This window comes from Callorhinus ursinus, unplaced genomic scaffold (assembly GCF_003265705.2).
Source record: "Callorhinus ursinus isolate GAN/ISIS: 27379988/994484 unplaced genomic scaffold, GSC_fseal_2.0 scaffold9, whole genome shotgun sequence".
In the NCBI taxonomy this organism is placed as follows: domain Eukaryota; kingdom Metazoa; phylum Chordata; class Mammalia; order Carnivora; family Otariidae; genus Callorhinus; species Callorhinus ursinus.
This window is the reverse complement of record NW_027397071.1, coordinates 3,561,622-3,587,735: the sequence shown is the minus strand read 5'-3', so window position 1 is coordinate 3,587,735 and position 26,114 is coordinate 3,561,622. Positions and strand designations below refer to the sequence as shown.

The 26,114-nt window shown below is 46.8% G+C and overlaps 1 long non-coding RNA gene across 1 annotated transcript; it reads left to right on the top strand.

Moving 5' to 3' along the window:
- The first annotated feature begins 10,598 nt into the window (after nt 1–10,598).
- LOC141373340 (uncharacterized) lies at nt 10,599–14,112 on the top strand. The gene is made up of 3 exons (XR_012379218.1): nt 10,599–10,849; nt 12,490–12,666; nt 13,860–14,112. It is a non-coding gene; the product is annotated as an uncharacterized lncRNA (long non-coding RNA).
- The last annotated feature ends 12,002 nt before the right edge of the window (nt 14,113–26,114 follow it).

Below are 26,114 nucleotides of genomic sequence, written 5' to 3'. Positions count from 1 at the left end.
TCGGACCCAGACAATTGAGCTCAGAGTCCAGGCTCCTAAGACTTTGCAGCTGGTACTTATAAGGAAGTGCTAGGCAAGCGTTGGCATTAGTGGAAGGCTGGTGCTGGGGTCGAGGACCAGAGAAGGGCAGTGGTTTTATGAAAAAGAATAGGGAAGGGTAGAGTTGGTGTTAAAACATAAGATCATGGAAGTTTCTTGGAAATTAAGCACACACCACTGAACAGTTACTCAAATGGATTTGCCCCCAGGCACTGCTGGGTGACCGAGCTGCAGCTTGTGTAACTAGGAAGCGTGAAGGCAGGCGGTTCTCATCCCAGGCCAGCTCTGCGGTGGCAGATCTGCTTCCTAGGCGGTGGCAGGGCTGTGAGCTGGAGGGTGGCAAGTCCCTTACCTCCAGCAGCCTCGGCGTTAATGCTGGCTCCTCAGTGGCCAGTGGTTCCAAAGCTGTCCTTCCTGGCCCTGCCTTCTATAGGGAGCAAGGATCCCCTCCCTTCCCGCAGTCAGGACTGCCTTGGTGTAATTTGTGCATTGGAAAGCAGAGCTGTTTAAAGAAGTAGTTCAGTAATGTAAAGAATCCTCCTGTAGTATAGATCATTGCTCCATTTAAAACCAGTTGCAAGGTCTTAAAGTTTTCCTAAAATGACAGACATCGGAGGATGTTCATGCCAACTAAACATCGTCCCAGAAACATAGTTTCATCCTTTGCTACAGTGAGAGTCTGCTGTGTGTGGGTTCCTCCTCTCCCCAAAGAACAGGGAGCAGAACCCTGAAAGCCAGCTAGCCCTTCGCCAGCACACTCAGCTCTTCACGCGTGCACTGGGAGAGAAGCCCAGAGTCTTTGCAGGTCATCTGCCCCAGTGCCCTGAGCTCTGGTGCCAACGGGACAGTACCTTCTAAGGGAAAGGGAACAGACATTTGTGGAACCTGTACTATGTGCCTACAGCACTGTCTTTGCAGCTTAATGCTTATTTCATTTAGTCCTACGAAGTAGATAGAGGTAGAAATTATTCCCACTTTACAGAGGGGAAACTGAGACTCAGAGAAGTAACCTGTAAAAGGTGGTGGAGGAAGGGTTTGAGCACAGATCCGTAAGCCTTGGTTTTTCCGCCACATCAAGCTGCCTCCCTCTAGGGACTCAAACACACCCTATGTTGCCACTGGTAGTTTTTCATCTCAACATACCCTAAAGCCAGGAGCTCCCACACATTCACATAGACTCACCGATACTTGTGGGTCCACACACATGGGCATCCATCTGGGTACAACTGTTCCAAAGTAGCAGTTAAGAGGTAGGTATGGCAGCAACTCGCTAGTTGTTCAACACAGACTGTGCCCCTTTCCACCGAGTGCCCAGTAAGACCACATTTCCTGGCCTCCCCTGTGAGATGCAGCCATGCAAAGAGATGTGAGCTGACTGCTGTCAGGATCACCTCCGGGCCTGGCCCATAAGCCCTTCCCCAAAAGTTCTCATTCTCTTTCTATATCCATATGCTGAATGAAAAAAGACATAGTAAGGCCCTTAAAGCAGGGGTTCTCATCCTTGGCTGCATACTGAAATCACCCAGAAACCTTCCTATCTATCTCCACGCCTGGGCTGCCTCCCAGACCAATTAGATTGGGATGTCAGGACGTGGAACCCTGCCAAAGCTCTCCAGATGATTCCAACGTGGTTCTCAACAGGTGTGCCCCGTCCAGCAGCATCACTTGGGGACTTGTAAGAAAATGCCCATTCCCAGGCCCCCAGCTGCTGAATCAGGGCCCTGGGGAATTGTCTCTCCAGCTCTCTAGCTGAGAGCTGCTGCTCTGAAGGAAGGTAAGCTGCAAGACAGAAGGAGCTTGGGTCCCGAGCTGCCTGGAAGAGGGCCACGTAGGAGAACTGTATCAGAAATACCCATGTTGGGAGAGTGAGGAATAAACTTTTGTTAAGCCGTTGGCTCAGTAGGTGTTTGTGTGGCTGAAGAGAGAATATGGAAGATCAGAAGGTGGGTCTAAGCAGTGGTGTGTGAGAGCTAGTTCCTACTGTTCAATTTTCAGGTCCTTTGCAAGCCAGCCAACTTCACACAGCTTGCAATTGGCCAAGGTTGGAATATGTACAACACAGAAATTATCAAACACTGAAACCAGGCTTGTTTTCCCAGAGCTGGTTGTTAAACACTAACCAGGACCAAGTATCAGAGAGTGGGAAGGCAGCAGGGTACAATGGTCCTGGACTGTGATGAACCATCAGAGATGATGCCTCTAACACATGAAACTCCCTAGGCCCTGCCAGCATTCAGGCTTCTCCTGACAATGCCCTGTCTTTGCCAAGTCCTTGTATTCAGCGATTCTGGAAGCTGAGAGAGGACTGGAGGAAGCAAAAGGCGTGAATGGTCAGAACTATCTTACAGGTAAAGAGCAATTTACAGGTTTAAAGCAGGGTTTCTCATTCTTGGCACTGTTGACATTTGGGGCTGGATAATTCTTTGCGGGGGGAGGGCTGTCCTGTCCATTGTAGGATGTTTAGCAGCACCCTTTGCCTCTACCCGTTAGATGCTGTTAATTACCCCTTCTCTCTCCGGACACTGCCAAATGACCCCTGGTGCCAAACCCACCCCCTGGTGAGAACCACTGACTAAGAACTATTAGAAAGGAAGACACACCATCAGGGAGGGCTGGATCTCAGCCTCCAGTTTCAGCCCTGCACAATTCAGGCACCTGGGTGGCTCAGTCATTAAGCGTCTGCCCTCGGCTCAGGTCATGATCCCAGGGTCCTGGGATCGAGCCCCGCATCGGGCTCCTTGCTCGGCGGGAAGTCTGCTTCTCCCTCTCCCATTCCCCTTGCTTGTGTTCCCTCTCTCGCTGTGTTTCTCTCTGTCAAGTAAATAAATAAAATCTTAAAAAAAAAGAAAAGAAAAGAAAACAGAGTTCTTGGATTCAATCACACGCTGCCTCCTGCAGCTGTCTATAGCAAGCTCTCTTCCTATGCTTCAGGTCTCCCTGATCACACCATTTTCTTCTCAACCACGCCTTTAACACCAGAGCTTGTACCACCACCTTTGGCTCTTGGTTTGGGAGTACCTGCCGGGGCTCTCAAAGTGCTTCAGGTTAAGTTAGCTCCTCCTCTCAACATCAGGGGCTGCGATCCCTCCCTCAGGACAGTATAGTACAGTGATGGAGAATATCAGTTCTCATGGCAGAAGGTCTGACTGGATCCTGGCTCTGCCCTGCTTTAGCTGCGTGACTCTGAGCACGTTTCTTAACCTCTCTGAGCCTCCATTTCCTTGTTGATCACATAGGGAAAGTACGATTTCCAACCTCGCAGAGTTGTGAGAATAAAATGAGATCATGCCCAACAAGCCTTGGCTATTGTTTTCCATTAAACTGATTTTACAGAGTGCAGCCTATGTGGTAGAGCCTGTGCCACATCCTGGGGATGGACCATTGAGTAAAACACAAGTCCCAGGCCCTGTTACACACATCTGCTGGGGAAGATGGTATAGTTTTGCTGCAGAGTCAATGCCAGAATAGGAGAACCCCCCAGTGCTGCAGACACCCACAAGAAGAGCCTAACCAAGCTTTGGGGGTTAGGAGGAGGCTCCTGGAGAAAATAAAGGCGGGCACTGAGCAGATCTCATTGGCCTACAAATGTTGTGTCCTTCCCTGTCCCACACCGTGCCCTTCCCCAGCCCATGCTCCAAGGGAGGCAGGCAGCCATCCTGAGTCTTCTCAGCCTTTCAGAGGGAACATCAAAGATTTTCTCTATTTTCTTTTCCCTTTTATTTGCCATAACCACCTTCCATTGCATTCTTCTACACTACGGGTACCATTTTAAGGTGCACCTTTTTATTTGAATGTGTTCTTGCAACACAGGCATTGCCCTTAAAGTGTTGTCTTAAGCTTTTGTCATGAAAAATCTCTGAGGTAGACAAAAGTAGAGACAATACAGCAAAGCTCTATGTAGCCATCAATCACCAGGCCTGAACAACTACCAACATTCATCAGTTTTGTTTCCTCTAATCTCCCTTCCCCATGCTCACTTTTTTCTTTCAGGAGTATTTTAACACAAATTCCAGACATCATGTCATTTCACCCAGAAATACTCCAGTATATGTCTCCAACAACAAAAAATGACCTTTAAAAAATTCATAACCAAGTAGATTCTTTTTGAAAAAAAAAAAAACACTTTGTTTTTAAGATCCATCCATGTTGCCATGGGTACTGCTAATCTATCATCCCAAGTGATGCATAGTGACTTGTTCGTGTACCCACCACATCTGACCTTTTCTCTCTGTGATGGACAGCAGAATTGTGGACAAGTCCCCTCCACCACAGATAAAGCATCAGGGAACATCGTCACACATGTCCCCAGTGTCCTCTGTCAGAATTTCCCTGGGAGCAGAATCGCTGGTCATATAGTATACACATTTACATCCCTTGACAAGAAGACCAGACCGCCCTCCAGAATGGCTGCATCTGCCCACAATCCAACAACTGGAATTGTGGGTTGCCAACAACTGGAATTACCCAGCTTTCTAAATGTTAATCTAATGGGTGTACAAGCTCATTTAAATATATCTTTCTTTGGTGATTAATAATGACTGGGTATCTTGTCATGTTTGTTAGCTTTTAGGGTTAACTCTTCTATGAAAATTGCCTACCTTTTGCCTATTTTTCTCTTGAGATTGCTCTCTTTTTTCTGACTTGTAGGAATTTCTTGTGTATTCTAGCCATCAGTCACGTGTCAGTTTTAGACACTGAAAGCATCTTCTCCCATTCTGCCTTCCAGTGCGTGGTCAGAACCCTCTTTCTGATCAGATATGCCCCCTTCCCTCCCGGTTCCAGATGCAGGGGGCATCCTGCTCAGGCTTATCTATTCATGGGGGTCATACCCTCCTTGCCAGTGATGGGTCTAAGCCCAGAGTTGTGACTGATTCTCCACTGACAGAAGGCAGCCAAAGGGCTTCCAGGAAGGATGTCCTCACTCTTCAGAGACACAAGGACAGCCAGACATGGAGCTTCTGCAACACTCTTGCTACCAGCCTGAGGCTAAAACCCACCATGAAGGCTTGGCATCCTTGGTCACATGGTGGACCCTGTATCAATGACCCTGGGGCCTGCTCCATCTCTAAACTTCCTTTTAAGTGATATAATAAACGCCCTTCTTGTCTCAACTAGATTGAGCAAGAGTTTCTGATGCTGTAGTAAGAAGGATATGGAGATAGCTTCTAAACCAGAGGCTTTCCTTTTTTTTTTTTTTTTTTACTACCATTACCAGTAAGAATTAATTTCATATATATAACTGAAATAACACAGACCTTTATTATGTCTGATGTGCTTGGATACCCTACTTTATTGTTCGTTTGTTTTTTTTTTTAATGCAGGGTGTGAGCCACTACATTGATGACACAAGCTACTAATGGTCATGACCCACAGTCTGAAAAATGCTGCTCTAGGTCTCAGACCTCGGAACTGAAGCCTGAAAGAAAAATAAGCTCTAGTCAAGCAAGACAGGGGGAAGGGAGGGCAGTGAGGAGAGTTCTCTACAAGGGAAGGGGCCCATCAGATACCTCCCTCCCCCAAAGATGACCACAGAGTGAGCCTCTGATAAGCTCTTGCTGACTGGCTGTCCCTTCCCACAGCTCTCCTCTCCCAACCATGCCTTTCTGGAGCCATATTCTGTGAACAGATGAGGCTAGAGCTCTTATCTCACCTCTGCCTGGCCCTCAAGATGCTCGGGCCCTGAAGCCTGCTAATTAGAGATGGCTGGGAGGATTACCAGGGCCCTGGTCTGGCAGCTGTGCCCGGCTCTAAATTCAATAGTCAGTGGCCCACAGAGTAAGGGCTCACCTTGATAAACCCCCAAGACAAAGCAGGGAGACAGACAGGGCTTGTTCTCAACAGAGCACTCACTCTCTGAATACAGTTTTTGTTTGAGCCCCGAGGCTGGGAACATTCCATGGCCTGGCGAACTCCCTGTCTTCTCAAGGTCAGTCCTTCCTCAGCATTCCTCTTTGGAAACATCTCCCACGGCTGGCCCTGCTCCTGCCCCCTGGCTTTGGGGGCAGTTATATAACTCTTAGGAAGACCTAGAAATGCAAGCATATGGTGTCCTCAATTCCCGGCACCGACAGGCAGCTTCACATTTTTAGCTGGTGCTGAGAGACTGCCTTCACACACAGGCAAGCACACACGTACACATCCCTGACTCATAACCACATTTCTGCTGCAAAATTTTTGTTAATTAAATCCAACATCTGAAGCCACATAAAGGTGAAAGCATAGGACGTTTTGTCCCAAGAACTTGTGGGGAAGGGCAAGTGCATTCCTTAGAACAGGTGGATGGAAAGTCCTCTGAGGCAGGACCCAAGGAGGCCCTAACATCATGCCACGGCTACTGCACAGCCAAGGTCCTTGCACCCCTGGATTTCGCTGTGAGGGTCTGGCTGGGGAGCAACTGGCTTGCAGCTGAATTCCCTAAGTAAAGTCTGCTAAGCCCAGTGCTGAACTCACAAATTCAGCCCACATTTATTATGTGCTTGCAATGAATAAAAGGTTAGTGAAGGAAGCCTGGTTGGAAGTGGGGAGGGGAGGAGAACCTAGAAAAACGCTTCATTACAGGCCCTGAAAATTAAGATTTAGAAAGCATTTTATTTAAAGCAGAAAATACGGGTGGATATCTAGAGCAGTGGAGCTGTTAAGAGCACACGGTTTAGAGTCAAGATCAGCCCAGATTCACATTCTGGCTCTGCTACTTTCTAGCTGTGACCTTCAACATGCCTCTCAAACTTTTGAGTCTTGGCTTTCCAAAATGTAAAGCAGACAGAACGCTGTGAGGTTGGCTGCCTGGATTAAGTGAGATTACAGAGCATTTAGTACAATGGGTGTAAAGAGAAAGGGCTAAACGTAGCTGGTACAATTTCACTTTCAGTGCAAGTGAAACACACCTTCACTTGAAGGAGGGAATAAAGCCATGTCAACTTGCTTTTCTGGAGTACTGTAGAAGGTCTGGTTTACCGAAGAGCGGAGGGCGGACTGACCTAGGCAGGCCCCTGAACTGGCCATTTTGCAAGAAGCTACCTCGGAGCGCCTCACTCACCTGGAGGTTGCAGGGCCTTCACCTGCTGGCTGTTAGGGTTACTGCTAGGAGTGTGTGCTGCACCCCCTTTGCTCGGTCGGGACGAGCTGTACTTGTGCTCGTGGCCTCAGAGCCCGGGTGTGGGAACATGCAAATGCCTTCTCCCTGCCCACCTGCCCTCATAAGCAGCAGGCGCTAAGGGTGTGTGTTTCCAAAGGTGCAGCTGGTCGATCATAGTTAAGGCATGGCTACCGCTTCCCAAGTCCTAATCAAGTGCAGGTTCTTTGTGGTTACTTTCTCACTTAATCCTCACCATACGGCTAAGAACTCCTCCTCGGGCTGGCTGCCCACACGGGGACTGCGCTCCGTGATAAGCACTTTATCACTGCATATGCATACCTCATTCAGTCCTCACACGCCCCGTGGGGCAGGAGCCCGTCTTACAAGTGAGGCTCCAAGGATGCTCGCGAGCGCCTCGCATTGATGCCACCGCGCAGCTCGCGCCGCGCACGGGAACGCGCGCTTCGGCTCCGCGCTACGGTGGCCGCCGAGGGTCCTGCCGCAGAGCCCGGCGCTTCGCGGCGGGTCCTCGGGCTGCAGCGGCGGGAAGCCTAGCCAGGCCTTCAGATCAGTCCAAGCCTCCGGATTCAGGGAAAGCCAGGGATCTCCCGGGTGGAGGGAGCGGTCTCTGCTTCAGGCACTCGGGTCCGCCACCAGGCTGTGGTCTCCGGTCCTAAAGCCAAAGAGTCTCGGCCCGGGCCCGGTAGTCTTGCTGGGAACGCGCAGGTGCGGAGAGTTCAGGCCACCTGCATGCACGGTGTTTAAAACCCCAGTGCCTTTCGAAGTACTACAGAGCCGCCACACGTTTTGAAAATCCTGAGGATGATAAAATGATTTTAAGAACTCCTCTAGTTTTACCACCAAGCAAATCGCTGTTGCTATTTGCATATATTTGGTTTCATTCCTTTTGTATGTATACGGATTTATTTTTACATAGCTGTGATAAAATGCACATACAAATGTGAATGCAGGGTCATTTTCACTTTTATAACACAAATATTTCCTTCATGTTATTACAGACTCCCTATCATTTCTAATGACAGGATATTTTTTCATTGGGTATATATGCTAGTATTTACCAGAGCATTTTCAAATGTTCAACATTCAAGTGGTTCCTATGAAATTGAATGAAAGGAAACTTCATTAAAGTGGAGTGGAGAGGGGCCCCTGGGTGGCTCAGTCGGTTAAGCGTGTGCCTTTGGCTCAGGTCATGATCCCAGGGTCCTGGGATTGGGCTACTCACTGTCCTGCTCAGCGGGGACCCTGCTTCTCTCTCTGCTGCTCCCCCTTCTAGCTTCCCCTTCTACCCTCCCCACTCCACTTTATTATTTTTTTTTTTAAGATCTTTATCTATTTGTCAGAGAGCGAAAGAGAGAGAGCACAAGCGGGGAGAGCTGGTACCATTCAGGTCAATTAAAGGAAGACTTGTCAGTTATAAACTCCCACGGAAGAATCCTCTGCAGTAAAGAGTCATCAATTACAGGTTCCAACAGGGAAAGGTGTAGGTTGCATCTCCGGCAAGAGCTGGACTACCCTGAAACTCAGCCAATGAGAAACTGTCATCACCCTGGACTTGGGCTTTCCTCCAGTGGGCTTTCCTTCAAAACAAGCCCTCCCAACTTCCTCCTTCTTCTCCGTAAAATAACTGTTCCTTTCCTTTGTTGGGCTTGCCTATGGTTTTGTCATAGCATGCATGTCCTGAATTGCAATTCTCTCTTATTCCTGAATAAGTCCATTTTTGCTGGTAAAATAACTGACTTTTAAAGTCAACATTCCCAAAGTTACATCATTATAAATTATTCCAGATAAACATTCTTGTGTACAAAGTCCTCTCAGTATTTAGACCAGTTTCTTTAGGTTAAATGCACAGAAATAGAATAGAATTACTAGGTCAAAGGGTATGAACGTTTGTAAGGGCTCTCAGTATTATTGCCAAATGGTTTTACATGGGAGCCTTTGGCACTTGGAATGCCACCACTTACATCCCAGGATTTTCTTTCAGGAAAACTTTTAAAATTACTTCCATTGAGATGTTGTTACCCTTTCTGAGAGCATCTACACTTAACCCAGCAACACAGCTTGAAATAAAAAATGGTGGGCCTTCAGGCATCCAAAGGCAAGTTTGGCAAATTCTTTGGGGGTAGGAGAGTTTTTCTGGTGACCTTGAGTGGGTGACGTCCTATCCTGCCTATGCCTAAGGCTAATCTTGACTCCCAGCCACTGCAGAGAGTTCTAACGGAGGCCAAGAGTCACAAGGCCTATAGGAGAGACAGTTCACTCTAGGAGAAGTGAAATAATTCACAAATCCACACACTATCAATAACCATATCCCTCCTCTTACAGATGACAAGGTAACAAAGAGTAAAAACCTGCGATCCTGGGATAATGCTCCCAAACAGCCACCATGTGCACCAGCTGCCAAGGCACATAAATATCACTGAGTTGACTCTGCTGTCAGTGTGTGGGTTTCTGGAGTGAGAAATCAAGCCAAAGCCCAGGCCAGCTTCTTGTTTACTCTGTGTAAATCTACTCACTGTCCAGACTCTTCAGACCAATATCGCCACCACTTGTTCTATCTGGCATTTCCAGCAGAGCTGGAGGTGACTAGCAGACAAGCTGGCCCTCGGTGGGCAGGGAGCCTAAGGTTCTTGCAGGGATAAGGGTGCAGAAAGGCAACTGAGAAACATCCCTTCTGAATCGACTCTGTGCCTGGCTGGGCAAATCCCTACATCTCTTCCTACATACACTCTCCCTATTCCGGGACCCTCCCCTACACCCAAGCCTTGGAGAGTCTCTTCCAGTTCACTGATAACCATCCCACACTAGAGTCCTCAGTCCAATTGTAGGGGGCATTGTGATGCACCACCCCAATTCCCCTCCAGAAGTAATGGACTTTATTCCCAGCTGCTGCGGATAGCCCTAGGCTATCAGTCCCTCTGGGTAGTGAGAGGCCTCACCAAGGTCACACCCCCTTTTCCAGGGCATCCAATGACTGGTCAGCATGAGTATAAAAGCTGGTTCACCCCAGTTTCAAAGCTCCCTAGAAGATTAGCTGAGGCCTTTGTTGAGACTGCTTTGCAAACCAACTTCTCTCTCTGCCCAAAACATCTTTCTCACTTCCCTTCCCTTCCAAAGGTGTTGATCCCAAAAGCACTCTGGAATAAATGACCTGCATAGAAATCTCTGTCATCTGGGGAAATCCGAGCTGTGACCTCAATCCCATATGAAATACTCGCTTGCCACTCTCTAGGTCCCTTGTGTAATAAACATTATGAAGCAATAATAGGGGATAAGCCATAACTCAAAATAGGCGGATTTATGGCTCTGTGGTTACTTTTGTATCACTTCTCTTTTCTGATCCTCACAAGACCTGTCCCACTATGACACCTATGTCCAGGTGTCATAGACAGAATAATGGCCCCCAAGGAGGTCTATATCCTAATACCTGGTAACTGTGACTATATAATTACAGGGCAAAGAGGAATTAAGGTTTTTATTCAGATGATCTAAAAATAGGAAGATTATACTGGATTATCCTAATGGAGTCAATGTCATCACAAGGATCCTTAAAAGTGGAAGGAAGAGACAGAGGAAGAGAATCAGAGTGGTGTGACTATGGAAGAAGACCAGAGAAATGTAATGTGAAAGGGACTCATTTCTCCCACTGTTGACTTTGGAAATGAAGAAAGGGGCTACAAGCCAAGGAATACAAGTGGCCCCCAGAAACTGGAAAAGGTAAGGAAACAGATTCTCCCCTACAGTCTCCAGAAAGAGACGGAGTCCTGCCAACACCTTAATTTTAACCCAGAAAGACCCATGTCAGATTTCTAGCCTACAAAACTATAAAATAATACATTTATATAGTTTTAAGCCATTGAGTTTATAGTAATACGGTCAACAGCAGCCATTAAGGAAACTCATATACTAGGCAACTCCCTTCCTTAATGATCCCAAAGGGTCACTTACAAGGGGGGGAGCTCTCAATAGGAATGATGAAGAGGAAGCCACTGGTGGAACTTCTCACACAAATTACCCTTGGTTCTAGTTATAGACTGAGTGTGTCCCCCTAAAATTCTTATGTTAAAAGTCTAACTCCCAACGTGATGGTGTTAGGAGTTGGGGTCTTTGGGAGATAATTTGGCCATCAGGATGGAGACCTCATGAATAAGATTAGTGTCATCTTAAGGGACTCCAGAGAGCTCTCTCACCCTCTTTGTGCCATGTGAGGATAGAAGTTGGTCTGTGACCTGGAAGGGGATCCTCACCGGAACCCAACCATGCCGGCACCTCGATCTAGGTGGATTCATTCTCCAGAAATGTAGAAATAAATTTCTGTTATTTATAAGCCACCCCAGTCTATGGTACTTGGTTACAGCAGCCTGAATGGACTGAGACAGCTCTTTTGTCTTGATGCTGTTATCTGAGGACAAATATTCTAGTATTTCTCCATAACCTACATTTTGGAGGGACATAATAAATCTGAGGATTTTAGCTGTCGAAGAGGTTGTAGGGTTTGTCTCTGGCAATGACTTTCAAGCTTTCTTTTAGCGGAGAAACTTTTTCTTTTTTTAATAGGAAATCACAGGCATCTAATAGCCAAGGCAGGTTAAAGTAGAGCTGTTCAGATTGAAGCCCAAGGCCTGTGTATCCCTCATCTGAGGGGCTCCAGCACTGAGGATAAGGTTTGAAAATCATGGGCCTAGATCACTAGGCTCCTGGGCTGGAAAGCAGCAGAGCAAAAACTAGAACTCAGGTCTCCAGCCTCAGCCAGAGGTCTAAGCAGAGAGAGCGATGGACTGTGGACTCTTCTCAGAACACTCCATGGGGACAGGCTTTCTCTGCCTTCTCTGATCAATGAGATTTATACAGCATTATAGAACATCTGTAGATTTCCTGCAACAGGCAGATCTACTCCTTTATTTACATGCCTTTATGTTTATGTCTTATTTTATTGTTCTCTACTAGGTCTTCCCACCCAAAGTCACTCTGTAGATGGAATAGGCAGCTTACTACATGGTGAGATATATGCGGCAAAAAAAAATCACCCCCTGACTCTAACCTCTTGCCCCACCAACCTGCCAGAATGCCTGACACTCCCTCACTGGAGTCACTAAGTCATCACCACCAGAAGGCTCCTTCAAAATTCAAATGCCACATTTCATTGATTCCAGGGGTCACACAGTCTCATGTTTAAACACGCTTTATTTTTCTTATTTTTATTTTAAGTAGGCTCCATGCCCAACATGGGGCTTGAAATTAACAATGCTGAGATCAAGAGTTGCATACTTCCCCGGCTAAGCCAGCCAGGCATCCCATTAAACATCTTTAAAATCAGAATGTAACTTTAAATCTCTGTGTTTTTGTAATTATGATAGTCTTTTTTAATGCTACACCAACTAATGGAACATCTTGCAATCCATGACATCTTCGATCTGAGGAAAGATGATAGGTGATTTGGGAAGATGAGAAATAAACAAGCCCATTAGCACCCTTGAAGGCTGGAGCAGAGGTAAGGGTCCACAAAGAATGGATAACCTCACAGAGAAACTCAGGTAAGAGAGAGAAAAGCAAGGGGTGCCTGGGTGGGCTCTGTCAGTTAAGCACCCAACTCCTGATTTCAGCTCAGATCATGATCTCAGGGTCATGAGATCCAGCCCTGCGTTGGGCTCTGTACCCGGTGCAGAGTCTGCTGAGATTCTTTCTCTCTCCCTCTGCCCCTCCCCCTGCTCTCTCTCTCTCTCAAATAAATAAATAAATAAATAAATAAATAAATAAATAAATAAATAAAATCTTAAAAAAAGAGAGAGAGAGAAAAGCAGGGAAGACTCTGTGTGTAAATAGGATTATGTGTGCACATATGTGTGCAAAATGAGTCTCTACTCCAAAGTAGAAGATGAGGGATCTGAGAAACCAAGCACAATGGACATGGGAGGGGTTCTCTAGGGCTACATAAAGTTTATATCCTGTCATAAGAAATTAGGTACATTAAGATCCTCATTTGTTCTTGGAAGCAAATGAGATTCCTAGAGCTTATGTTACCATAACATTCCCAATTTCCGACTCTGTAATTAATCAAGTAAGTATAAAATATATAGTTTCAGGCATAAATGTTACTTCTTCATCACACAAATGGATGTACTTATTTCTGTGTACTGACTAAAGACTAGAGGACAGCTAATGTCAACCATAAAGAGTAACAATTAGTCAACTGGATTTCTATTTGCTCTTCCAGTTCATTAGGTTAAATGAACTGTTAATTCATTTAACCAGACTCCTCTGTCTTAATCAAAAGTAAAAGCCCCAACACAGTTGTCAATGCCAGGATGACATTTAAGATTTAAAAAACAAAAATATCCCTTGAAATACTGACATACTTTCATTAACCAATAATTATGATTAAGACAGGAGTTTGTCATTTAAACAATTTTGTTTTGGAACAGGAGAAACCAAAATTGCAGTTCAGGGAGTTATTTCGTCTTTCCTGCTGCAAAAATTAGCTACCACTTGGTGTCCAGCCAAAGCCGTGAAGTCCCACTTTGCTTGTCTTTCATTATAAATTTGGAGTTGGGCTCCTCTGGAAGATAAACTGGCACCAACACATAATAAAATTCTGTGCAAAAGGGCAATAGACCTTTAAAAATCACACAGAAGAAAACAACAGTTTTCTACTAAAAGATTCATCGTGGTACCCTCTGCAATTCACCAATATGGAAGCAAATGGTTGGGATATTTTTGTGTTTGGCAGAAAAGCATGAAGGTCTAAAGAAGAAATATCACTGATGGCTTAACTGCACAGAACATAATGAACTGAAAGTCTCCTAGCTTCAGCAACTCCCTCTCCAGTCCTTCCAGCACTCTGTGGTGTGCAAACCTGTTCCCAGCGTGCTCTGCAGAAACTGTTGGCATTTAGCAATGTACGAGCAATCTGAGGGAAGGTACAGAGAGATACACAGTCCCAGAAGTGACCAGTGAATGTATCCCTAAGTGAACAAATGGGTGGAGGGAGCTGAAAATTCTGTAAACGGTTTCCATCTGTAAAATCAGTTTCCCGAGTTTCAGACTGGTTAATGGCAAATTCCTGTATGCTGAGTTTCTACAGAACGTAGCCCACCTAGTTAGAAAAATGCCATACCATAATTCAGCAGACATATCCTGAGGGCATGCTACGTGTAAGGTATTGCATTAGGCATCAGGGAGCATAAAAATTGGCGTCAAATAAAATCCCAGTCCTCAAGGAGATCACCATCCAGAAATGTCCACAATGGGCAGACTATCACCCAGCCACAAAGGACAACAAATTGGGGTGGGGGTCACGGAGGAAGGGGTGATGCGTTCTGATGCTGGACGGCAAGGGGAAAGCGGATGGTATGGGAATGCATCGTAGGTGGAGGGAAGTGCCTTTGGTCTAGATCCTGAAGATACCAAAGATGAAGTGGGATTTTAACAGGGAACGATGGAGAAGAGGCACCAGGGCAGAGGAAACAGTGTGAACTGATGGATGAAGATCAGAAAATATGGGGGTGTTTGGAAGAAGGGTGAATTGCTTGAAATTATAGTGCTGGCAAAAGGGAGACTGGGGCTGAATTGCAATGGGCAGCCCAGTGTTATCTTGTAGGACTGAGGACACTGGGTAGCAGTGGAACAAAGGGGTATCTTATCAGGCCATACCATCTGTTTTTTGCCACTAGTCCCATACTTCAAGGGCCCTGCAGAGGGAGAAGCGAATGCCTATTGTAGCCTGGCTTTCTAAACTAGAGGAATCACCACCTTGCGCATGGCCTAACCTCATGTTTCAGCCTTGGTCTGCAAAAATTAAGGCTTTGTTGTAGTCTACCAGTCATCACAATGAGGCTGCTTGGAGTCAGGCCACACCCTGGGCCACCACACAATGAGGGCAGAGCCCTGCCAACTGAGTGATGCTCCTACCCACCCCAACCTGGAGCTGGATTCTCAGAGGTAGAACCCCATTCAGCCCCACATCATAATTAAGTTTAGAACATTTTTACCACCCCTAAAGGAAATCCTGCTTCCCTTAGCCATCATCCCTCAGCCCTTCCTACAATCTCATCAACCCTAGGCAACCACTAATCTGCTTTCTATCTGCTTTCTATATGGAAATCTATAGAGATTTGCCTATTCTGGGCATCTCATGAAAAGTGGAATCATGAAATGAGAACTTCTGGGTGTAGTTTCTTTCACTTAGTATGCTTTCAAAGTTCATCCATGCTGTAGCATTATCAGTTCTCTATTTCTTCCTCTTTTTTTTATTTTTTTAGGTAATCTCTACACCCAGTGTGGGGCTCAAACTCATGACCTCAAGATCAAGAGTCCCATGCTCTATCAACTGAGCCAGCCAGGCGCCCCTCTATTCCTTTTTTTTATCGCCAAATAATATTCTGTTATAGATGTAGCACATTTTATTTATCCATTCATCAGTTGATGGACATTTGGGTTGTTAGCACTTTTTGGCTGTCGTGAATAACACGTCTAAGAACACTCAGGTATCAGCTTTTTTGTGGACATATGTTTTCAGTGCTCTTGGGTAGATACCAAGGAGCAGAACTGTTGTTTCTTATTCATCTCCCTTTCTTCTAGAAACTAACATGAATAAATCTCTATTGAATGAATGAATAAAAGCATCTCATTTTCTTAGAAGATTTTTTTGGATTCCTAAAAAATAGACGGACATTAACAACTACTATTGACAGTTAAACCTCGTGCCTGGGTGGCTCAGTTGGTTAAATGTCTGCCTTCGGCTTGGGTCCTGATCCCAGGGTCCTGGGATGGGTTCCCATGTTGGGCTCCCTGCTCAGTGGGGAGTCTGCTTCTCCCTCTGCCCCTCCCCCCTGCTCCTGCTCCTTCTCTCTCTCTCTCATGTGTTCTCTCTCTCTCTCTCTCAAATAAATAAAATCTTTAAAAAAAAAAAAAAAACCTTGTCATGGTTTTCTTCTTGGTTTATTTAGGTTGAGGTAAGCCTGGGGTCCATCAGCTCACCTGCTGCCCCAACCCCTTCATGAGAAGCTGAGGAAACTGGGGTGATGGTGTGACTGCACTTCCTCCAGTCACCCAGGAAACAGAAGCTTGTCCTGACTCAGCAGATTCTCAGTGCAGTGAAGGCTCCACAATCTGGCAGACTTAGTCCAAGAGATGGAGCTGCCAGGAGTCCCACTAGCTAAGTGGGGGCTTCACAGAGACTGTATTACACTGACCCACAAATCTAAGGGATGCTCAGGAATACAGCGGTATGGGTGTGTGGGTAAGGCGGTGGTGACCGGAGTACATGCATCCTCATGTGCCCTTAGTACTCCAGTGAGTATGCTGTCCATACCCAAGGATATTAGCAATAATATCTTCCATAACAGCTTTCCTGAAAACTTTACAATGCAGCCTCCAATTTAGAAATCAGCAGAGACTGCTCCATGAAGTCACAGTCATCTGATACCCACATCCACAAGCCTAGTCTTACTCAGAGCCCCTGTGGCTTGTCTCACAGCTAGCCAATATTTCATGCCTATATAGTGTTTGAGCATTTTATTATGAAAAGTAGCACATGTTCAATGTAGAAAATTTTTTAAAAAATCATACAGAAAGAAGTAAAAACCATCCATAACCCACACCCTGAAGTAACTCCTAGAAAATGTTGGTGCAGATTCTATTACTTTTCTATTTATGTTTCTTTTTTTCAAAATTGTCATCATAATGCATGTGCTATTTTACAACCTGCTTAACATATGAATATATCATAATTAATTTAATTTTTTTGCATTAATTGTTTTTGCAATTTCAGTGGCTATATCATATTCTATCACATGGACTTAATGTATTTTACTTAAATACTTAATGTATTTACTTGCCAATTGTCCCTTTCCACTGACTGTTTTCAATTTTCAAACTCATAAATCATGCCATGATAATCTTTTTTTTATTATGTTATGTTAATCACCCTACATTACATCATTAATGTCATGATAATCTTGTACAGCAATATTTTTGAAGCCTTCTGAATATTTTCGCAGGACACATTTTTAAAAATGAGATTGTAGGATCAAAAATGCTGAACATTTTTAAAGCTTCTTAAACTTAGTGCCTAATTGCCCCTCCAAAGGGTTGTAGCAACTTACATCCTACTGGAATTGCCAACAACAATTTGTAATAAGCCTTACTGCTGACTGGAAGTTTCAAGATACAAAGAGAAGGGGCACCTGGGTGGCTCAGTCGGGTAAGTGTCTGACTCTTGATTTCAGCTCAGGTCATGACCTCAGGGTCCTGGGATTGAGCCCAGCATCAGGCTCCGCACTCAGCATGGAGTCTGCTTGGGATTCTCTCTCCCTCTCCCTTTGCCCCTCCCCCCACTCGTGTGTGCACACACTCTCTCTCTCTAAATAATTTTAAAATCTTTAAAAAAAAAATACAAAGGGAACACAAGGACTTCAGTATGTAGGCCCAGTGATATCAAGAAGAAAAGCAAGAAAAACTAATAAAACAGGTAGATTTCTGGACAGAACAGGAACATATGCATTCCCAAAGCTACCTTTATTCATCAAGAGAATGTTATACCACACCACCACTCCTCATCCCTTGTGTCCTCTGCTTTAAAGGGCAGGGAAGTAAATACGTTTTTGGAAGAGCTCCTTCCAAAGCCATCACAAAAGAAACTGTCCTTTTTCGTGGTAATGTGGCATGGTGGAGCAAGGGGGACCCTTGGTGTCAGAAATCTCAAAGCCCAGCTCACCTGCCAACCCCACAAAAAAACACTGAGTCAGGTGCCTTCTCTGGACCTCAGTCTCCCCATCTGAAATTAAGAAGAACCTTAGGACCTACCTGATGGGGTTCACATGAGCATCAAAAAGATCAAGTATGTAACTGTACTTTGTGAACAGTCCAGTGCAGACCTTACAGCTAAGACCAAGCACTGGAAGGAATAAGTACTGTTCCCAGTGGAAGGTGCTTTCCCTGGAGATTCCAGAAGAATAGAGCACTCTGGTCATTCCCTCCCATTCCCACAGTACCTAAGAACACAGGAGCTGCCCATTGATACATTCTTTCAATGCTGAGGAGACAGTGTAAGAACTGATTTCTTTGAGTTGCAGAAGGAGAAAGGAAAGGTCTTTTCCTATCTAAATTCCGGCCCCTAAGGTTTTGCTCTAGACATGGCCACCTCAAGGCTTTTCTTGGTCCTTCACGTCATGGGAATTTAACTGCTCTACATTCATAGGAAGCTTAATTGGCTCTGTTGCTAGAGGATCCGCTCCTGCCATTTTCCTTTGCATTCGTGGCAGGCCTCAGAGGAGAAGCTGGAAATAATAATGTCCCCAGGTGAAATGAGGCAACGTGCCAGAAATAGCTTGGAAGAGTATAAAGTGCCATGCAAAGTAAGGTCTAACCCTCAGTCGGCCGTGATCTCATTAGAGTGAGGAAGGCAAGCTTTGGGGCAGATAAGTATGGTAGGAGTCCTGGCTTTGTCCCCTACTAGTGCGTGACCTTGGGCACATTATTTAATCCTTTCCAGCCTCATTTTCTCCTCCTCACAGCACCTCTGACTCTCAGAGATTGTTCTCTTTATCATGTGTTCCTTGTCAGCTTCTCTCTACTAGAACGTAAATGTTGTGGGTACAGAGCTATGTTCAGTCTTGTTCACTGATAAGGTACAGAAGAGTGCCCACCTCCCAAAGTTTTTGACAAATGAATGAGTGATTCCGGCATTCCCTTGGGACACCACGTCTGGGGATGCTGCTTTGTCCCTCCAACCACTTCAAGGGCAGCTCAATACCTGGAACACGTGTGACAAATCAGTGGCATCAGTGGCAAGAGGTGGGGAGAGGAGGGGGCACCCGTGGAAAAAGAATTCACCTACGTGAATATAATAGCATCTTCCTTTAGGAAATGACCTCCACACACCTTTCCCTCCCCCCAAAAAAATGTTAACTGCTGAAGAGACTATGATTCTAGCATGTTCTAAGTCCTGATAGGCAGTAATTGGTCCTAAAGGGGACCATTAATTTGATTAGAAAACACTCCTTGCCTTCTAAGTACATATACTCAATAAAGATTATTTTCTCACCCCTAATCAGGAAGAAGGGAAGGAAGGGAGGGAGGGAGGAAGGGAGGGAGGGAGGAAAGAAGGGAAGGGGAAGGGAAAGGAAGAGAAGGGAAGGGAAGCGGAAAGGGAAGGGAAGGGAAGGGAAGGAAGAAAGAAAAAAGAAAAAAGAGAAGAAAGGTTATCTACTAACTCAAAGCCAGAAATCACATTGTGGCCCAGTACAGGACAAGGCATTCTCCTTCCCAGGATAGGATTTCCTTCTACATGCCTTCCTTCATCTCCTACCTGGGGCCCCCTGCCTCACCTGTACCTCCAGCAGAAGACAGCCAGCTGTGACAGGATGAGGTGTAGAGGGCCCAGACTCTCCTGATAGAAAAGTCAGGAGCTGCAGGTGCTAAATCCAGCTTGGGTTCTGCCACCCTGCTGGGTCTCCCACAGTAACTGGGAGCTCCCCCCCGAGGTGGGGTGGGCCCAGGACTGCATCCACATCCCTCGAGATGCATGTTGAATGCATGATGGAGGAGAAGCATGCTTAAATGAATGAATGAACGTGTCCTGAGGGCCATCCGGGTGCCAAGTACTGTGGGAGGCACTGGCACCCTGGCACCCGTTTCTCCTCCATCGTCGTGGAGATGAAATGATCACTCTTGTTCAAGGTGAGGACACTGAGGAGCGTAATTCTCAAATTATGCTTTGGAGCTAACAGATGGCTCCTAAAAACTCAGTTTGTGACTTTACATATGAGGAGTTGGTAAGTAATTTAAAATAATTAAAAAAAAAAAAGTGGCAGTCGATGCGTTTTAGCAGAATTATCCTGATCTAGAGAGGGTCTCTGACCCTGCCTTGCTTGGCGCTGAGAGAACCGGCATCTGCAATGAAGACTTAGAGCACGTGCCGTGGGATCTGTAGTAAGAAAATTTGAGAGAGGTAGTTCTACTAAGTGAAAGGATTAGGACCCAGATGATCTTGGAGGTTTAAATGAGGAGCTAGACCTAAAATGAGGTGCTTCTCCCAATTTATGCAATTAAGAAAAATTGAGTCAATTCATTTAAAGACTTGTCAGATTCATAAAGCTAACTTTATAAGGAGGGAGGGGGAGAACTTGTTCAGTAGCGATTCATGTAGTTAATTGGCTGTGCGATGACACTTATCCTATTGTGTTCTAATTACTGAGGAGGAGGAGGGGCAGGAAATGGCTGTGTTCAAAGTGAAGGGAATGAACCTCACCTGAGGGAAGAGCCTGGGCCAGCAATCCAAACCACCATATACCTCTCACTGACTAGGTGCCCAGAGGAAATTATAGAAGCTCTAGGGGGATAATTACAGTTCTTACTGCTGATAATAGTTGTTCCTATCTTAGAGAGACACGGTGAGGATTAGATGAAATGATAAAGAATTTAATTATGCTCAGTACATAGTAAGCACATAATGAATATTAGCCATTTATGATTACTTCCAATTTTTCCATATTACAAATTTCTGTGATGTACATTTTCATTTACATGACATGTTTTCCTATTCAGGTTTATTTTCTTTAGCTAGATTCCCAAAAGTGAAGTTCCCAAATCAAAGATTTCTTGACTCTTCTATACCTAGATCTTTTCATACTTCCTATGTATTGCCAAATGATGTTCCTAAAGAATTGTAACAATACTGCCATGACCAGTCACAAAGAAACCAGATTTTCAGTTTCATTACTAGTGCTGGGGATTATTGGTTTTTATAATAATCAAATGGATTTTTAGAGTTGATGCTTCTACAAATACCCATCCAGAGAACGAGTGATCTGTGTTTGGCTGAGAGCAGGGAAGGTCAAGCAACTGGACTGGAATGAACCCAAAGGCAGAAAAGGGCCTCTAAGGTGAAGGAAAGCAGAGATAAGGAAACCAACAAAGGCATGAATGTTTCCAGTTGCTCATGGCTGGAAGGAATGGGGCTGCAGGATGTACATTGACCCTCCAGGAATGCTGCAGATAAGCACAGATAAGACAAGAAATCCCTGAGGCCTGAGTATCTGGTGCCAGTAGAAGAGAGGAAGGACAGATGACAGGAGGAAAAGGTTCATGGGAGCCCAGCCCATGGAAACTGGCAATCAGTGCATGTAAGAGTGATGAAAAGAAGGGTCCCCAAGCACACCTTCCCATAGGCTGATTAGGAAAAGAAACCTGTTGGGAGACTGAGTCCCTATATCCTTATAAGGAAGCACTATTCCAGGACTGGAGAGATGGGGTATTGTACACTGTGCAGAGACAGAAAGCAAGACACAGGAATTCCTAAGCCTGTGGGTCCCAAGAAATTCTATACCTGGTGCACCAGAAAGCACAGGTCTCCCAGAGCTCAGTTTGGAATTCTGTGGTCCTCACCCATCATTTCTAATCCAGACACTGAGACACAAGCTCCAGTATGCAGGTTCATTCCCGGCAGAATAGTTCAAGCTATTTGAAATTCAAAATTTAGAGGGCCCAAGAATTGTGTGTGTGTGTGTGTGTTGGGGTGTGTTGATGGGTTAAATGCCAGTCCTAGGCCATCCCTCAGAGATTGCATTTGGGTAGGTCTGAGATGGAGTCCAGAAAGCGGTCCTTTGAAAAAACGTTCTTCATCAGGAGGTTAGGTGGCCAATTGGGCTACACTTTGAGAGTCATCTGTGTTCTGTGGTTGTGTGTTTGGTCTCTGTGAGTTCTCTAAATAGGCTGGTTGACCCAAAAACCTGAGTTTGACTCTCACACGATCCTGGCACAGAGCTCCCAGGGTGGGAACATGGCCATTTCCAAAGAGTCAGGGCCATGGGTGATTCAAAGAGGCCATGTCTCTGGCTGGCCCTAAGAATGTAGCTTGCAGACTTCCAGCTACAGGGAGCATAATTAACCAAGGATCCCAGCTACTGCATTTGAACCCAATGGCTGTGTGTGCACCAAGCCACCCTTCCCTGGGCTTCTCCCAGGCAGTCACTGAACACAGCAGGAACACTAAGACAGACAGACGCAGTCCTGGGAAACCCAGACTTCTCTGACAGCTGACTGGTCAGAAAACCCCTGGCAGCCTTACTGAACACTCCTGAGACTATAAGATGTCTAGGATGCTCCCTTCTCCCTCACCTTCACGTGAATCAAGCATGAAAAGAATCTGATAGTTCTCCAGCCTTATCCGACTCACTACCCATTTTAGTTCACATAGGTATTTCCCCTAGTACAATGCTGGCAATGTAGTCCTGTCTTGCCATCTGCTTCTCAGAGGCCCTGCACGAACACAGTGGCCCAAAACATTCCCCCTGAAATATCTGCCCCGTGGACACTACCAGGTCAGAAGATAGGCCATGTTTGCAGAAGGCTTGCATGGCTTGACCTGTATAAAGGAGGCCCAAGGCATATTGGGCTGTGTTATTTTATCATATGGTCCTGAACCCTTGAGCTGGGAGGGTCCATTAGGGGTAGGAGAACTCTAGTGACAGAGCCCTGGGCGTTCCATATTCCTGGGACATCCCCAGAATGATAAGAGGGCTCATATCACCTGGATGGATAACTTCAGGCCCTCAGAAAAAGATACACCTTTCCCCAATCCATAGAAGGAGACCTGGGAAGATAAAGCCTTAGCTCATCCCACACCTTCCTTCCCCACCCTCCCCCTGCCAGGTAACTGGGCCCCAGAGACAGGTGGGCATTGGAGGCCCACAATCTCCATAGGTTCCCCCTCAATCGCTCCACAGGACAACACAGACAATGGAGGCTTTCTCAACATCCGTGAAAGCAACTGTCGGAAGCTGTTCCTTTTTGCACACGACAGGCCATCCGGTGTGCTTACAGCATCAATCACAGCCGCTGTCCCTGACAGGGTTGGACGGACTGGGTGAGCTTCCAGCTGCACTGGGGGGGCAGTAACAGGCTTGCAGACTATCGGGCAGTAAGGGAATCATACCTGTGGGTTTCAGCTGTACTTACTCTGAGAACGATCATTTCTTCTAAGGAAATCAAGTGCGGATGCCTTGATCTTGAACTTCTAGCCTCCAGGAATCAACCTGTTCCTGTTGTTGAACCCACTCAGCTCCTGGCCCTTTGTTTTAGGCAACCCCAGCAACCCAAGACAAAGGCCCCACAGGTCTGGTCCCTTCACCTTGTGTACCTCTCTCCCCCTCCCCCCGCCCCCCCCCCCCGCCCCCCGCCCCCCCTTCCCTTCCAGACTCACCAGCCACCCCTCCCTCTCAGGGACTTGGCTGAGCTCTTCCCTCTGCCTGGAATGCTCTTCCCCTGGGGATCTGCCTGGCTCCCTTTCTCACCTCCCTCCAGTCTCTCTAGCAGTGTCACCCTCCCCATGTGGCCTTTCCTGGCCACCTTGTTAAAGATTGAAAGCTTCCCCTGCTCACACCTTCTGATTCCTCTTACTCTGCTCTGTCTTACCCCCGTAGCTCTTATCACCTTCTAACATACTATGGACTCTCCTTATTTACCCGCTTTATTGCTTCTTGTCTTCTTGTCTGTCCCCCTCCGTGAGAAGTTGCATTCTACTAGGGCAGGGGGTTTTTGTCTCTTTTGTTCGCAGATTCTTTCTAAGTGTCTGGCACAGTGCCTGGCACAGAGAAGTCAACCATAATTATAAATACACAAATAAAATGACCTTGAGTGGCTAATGCATGGTGGGTGGGTGTGTTTCAGGGCTTACTAATGTGTCCGCCGCACGCTAAGCAATGCTTGATACCCATGGAATGCTAACCACATCACCTGGCATAAGAACTATGATCCTCATTTTACATAAATGAGCAAAGTCCCACTCACAGAGGTTAAGAACCTCATCTATGCTGCTGTAACCCAGGCTGTCTGACTCTGAGGCCACACTGGCTCCTTGCTGGGTGTTGGCAGGGACTCCATCCAGAAACCAGAGCTTTGCTGGTTTCCTAGGGATTGGGGTGGTGGGCCAGAGCAGCTGCTGCCCCACAGCTCAAGCGAAGTGTCGTTCCAGTGACCCTCCACCACGGCTGGCCACCACCCAACTGGGCATCATCTCTCAGGTTCCAGGCTTGGCTCCCTGGTGATCAGCTGGGTCCAGATCACCCTGGATCTGCCACTCACACATGTGCTGGGGAGGGCGAGAGAAAGGGAAGACGAGCGAGGGCAGTAAATGAGGGCAGGGAGACGCAGGCGATTGAAATTCTAGACGTGCCCGGAGCCAAGTGGGCCGGGAGGCTGGTGCTGCGGGCTGTGCTCAGCAGGCACCCAGTGGGCAGAGATCCCAGTGCCCAGCTCTCCTGGGGCGGGGGTAGAAGGGCAGACTGGAACTCTGTAGTCGTATTGTGATGGCGAAGGAGGAAACAAGAAGCAGCTGATCCGGCCTGGATCGGAGTGCCCACGTGCGCACAGATGGGCCTTTGTGTCCGGGGCCCAGACAACAGGCCGCATTCTTCCCCCACCTCAGTGACGTCCTTCACGGACATGTCCCCAGAGCACATTTTCAAAGGATTAATCAGCTATGGATCAGATGACACGGCATTCCCTCTACTACCCCCTTTTTGCCCAGGCTGTGCCTTCCCTTTGCTGTCTCTGAGCACAGAGCGGGTGGCCGACCCCAGCCCTGCCCTTGCGCTGCCTACAGTGCCCGCCCCCCCCGCCCTCCCCCCCCGCCCCTGCCCCGCACGCACAGATATAAGTGGCATAATCTTGCTGGGGGAGTGGGGAAGCAGAAGTCTCAGAACATAGGAGGTAGACGGGTGAGAGAAGGCTCAGCGAATGTGCTTTCCCAGAGAGGTGTTTGAGTTGGTGGTGGAACCATCACTCGGACCCAGGGCTCCTGTCCCCAGAGCCATGACCTTTCCGGGAGGTGGGCTAAGCTGTCCCAGGGATCCGGCTGTCCCAGGGCCTGGACCACCTCCCGGAGAAGCCTGAGGGGGGAGGGTTCTTCCTGAACACAGACTTAGCTCCCATGAGGTTGACTCCCTGCCCTGCCTGACTGGTTTCCAGAGCAAATGGGTTTACAGGACACAGGAGGCACCCTGGGACGCCACTTGTCCTGCTGAAGCACACTGTGCGACCCCTGAGGCATCAGTGCCAAGTGAAGAACCAGTCTCTCTGGATGTAGAATTCTTCCCTCAAATACTAACAGGACTGCTGCTATGGACTGAATGTTTGTGCCCCCCGCCCCACATTCTTATGCTGAAGCCCTAATTCCCAATGTCATGGTTTTGAACGTAGGGCCTGTGGGAGGTGATTGGGTTTAGAATAGGTCATGAGGTGGGGCTCCCAGGATGGGGTCAGTGCCCTTACAAGAAGAGGAGACCAGAGTGCTCTCTCTGTCCACCATACTAGAGCCAGAAGGCGGCCATGTGCAAGGCAGGAAGACACCTCACCAGACCCTGAATCCGCAGGCACCTTGATCTCAGACTTCAGCTTCCAGAACCGAGAGAAAGACATGTGTGGTGTTTAAGCCCCAGTCCGTGGTCTCTGGCGGTAGTAGACCAAGCCGACTAAGATAGCCACCGCCGCCGGCTTCTCTAGGCCAGGCTTTCCAAGGTGGAAGACCTGGGCTCTCCTCCCAGGTGTGGCAAGTTCAAACCGCAAGGTCTTGGAAAGGAGGCACCCTCCGTCACCCTCGGTGCTGTCGCTGTATAATGGGGCTTACAAGCTCTGCCCTTCACCCCTCAGACCAGTGGGAGGGCTAAATAAAACAATGCATGCAAAATACTACTTCGATGATGACAATGACTACCACTGTGACTACTGCCACTGTTACTACTACTACCACTACCACCACTATTACCACTGTGGCTACTATTACTACTGTGGTTACTACTGCTCCTGTTATTACTACTGCTGTTACTCCTACTACCATTACCACTATGCCTACTGTTACTACTACTACTATCACTACTGCCACCGTTATTACTACTACTATTATTACTACTACCATTACAACTATGGCTACTGCTGCTACTATTGCTACTGCCACCGTTATTACTACTACTATTATTGCTACTAC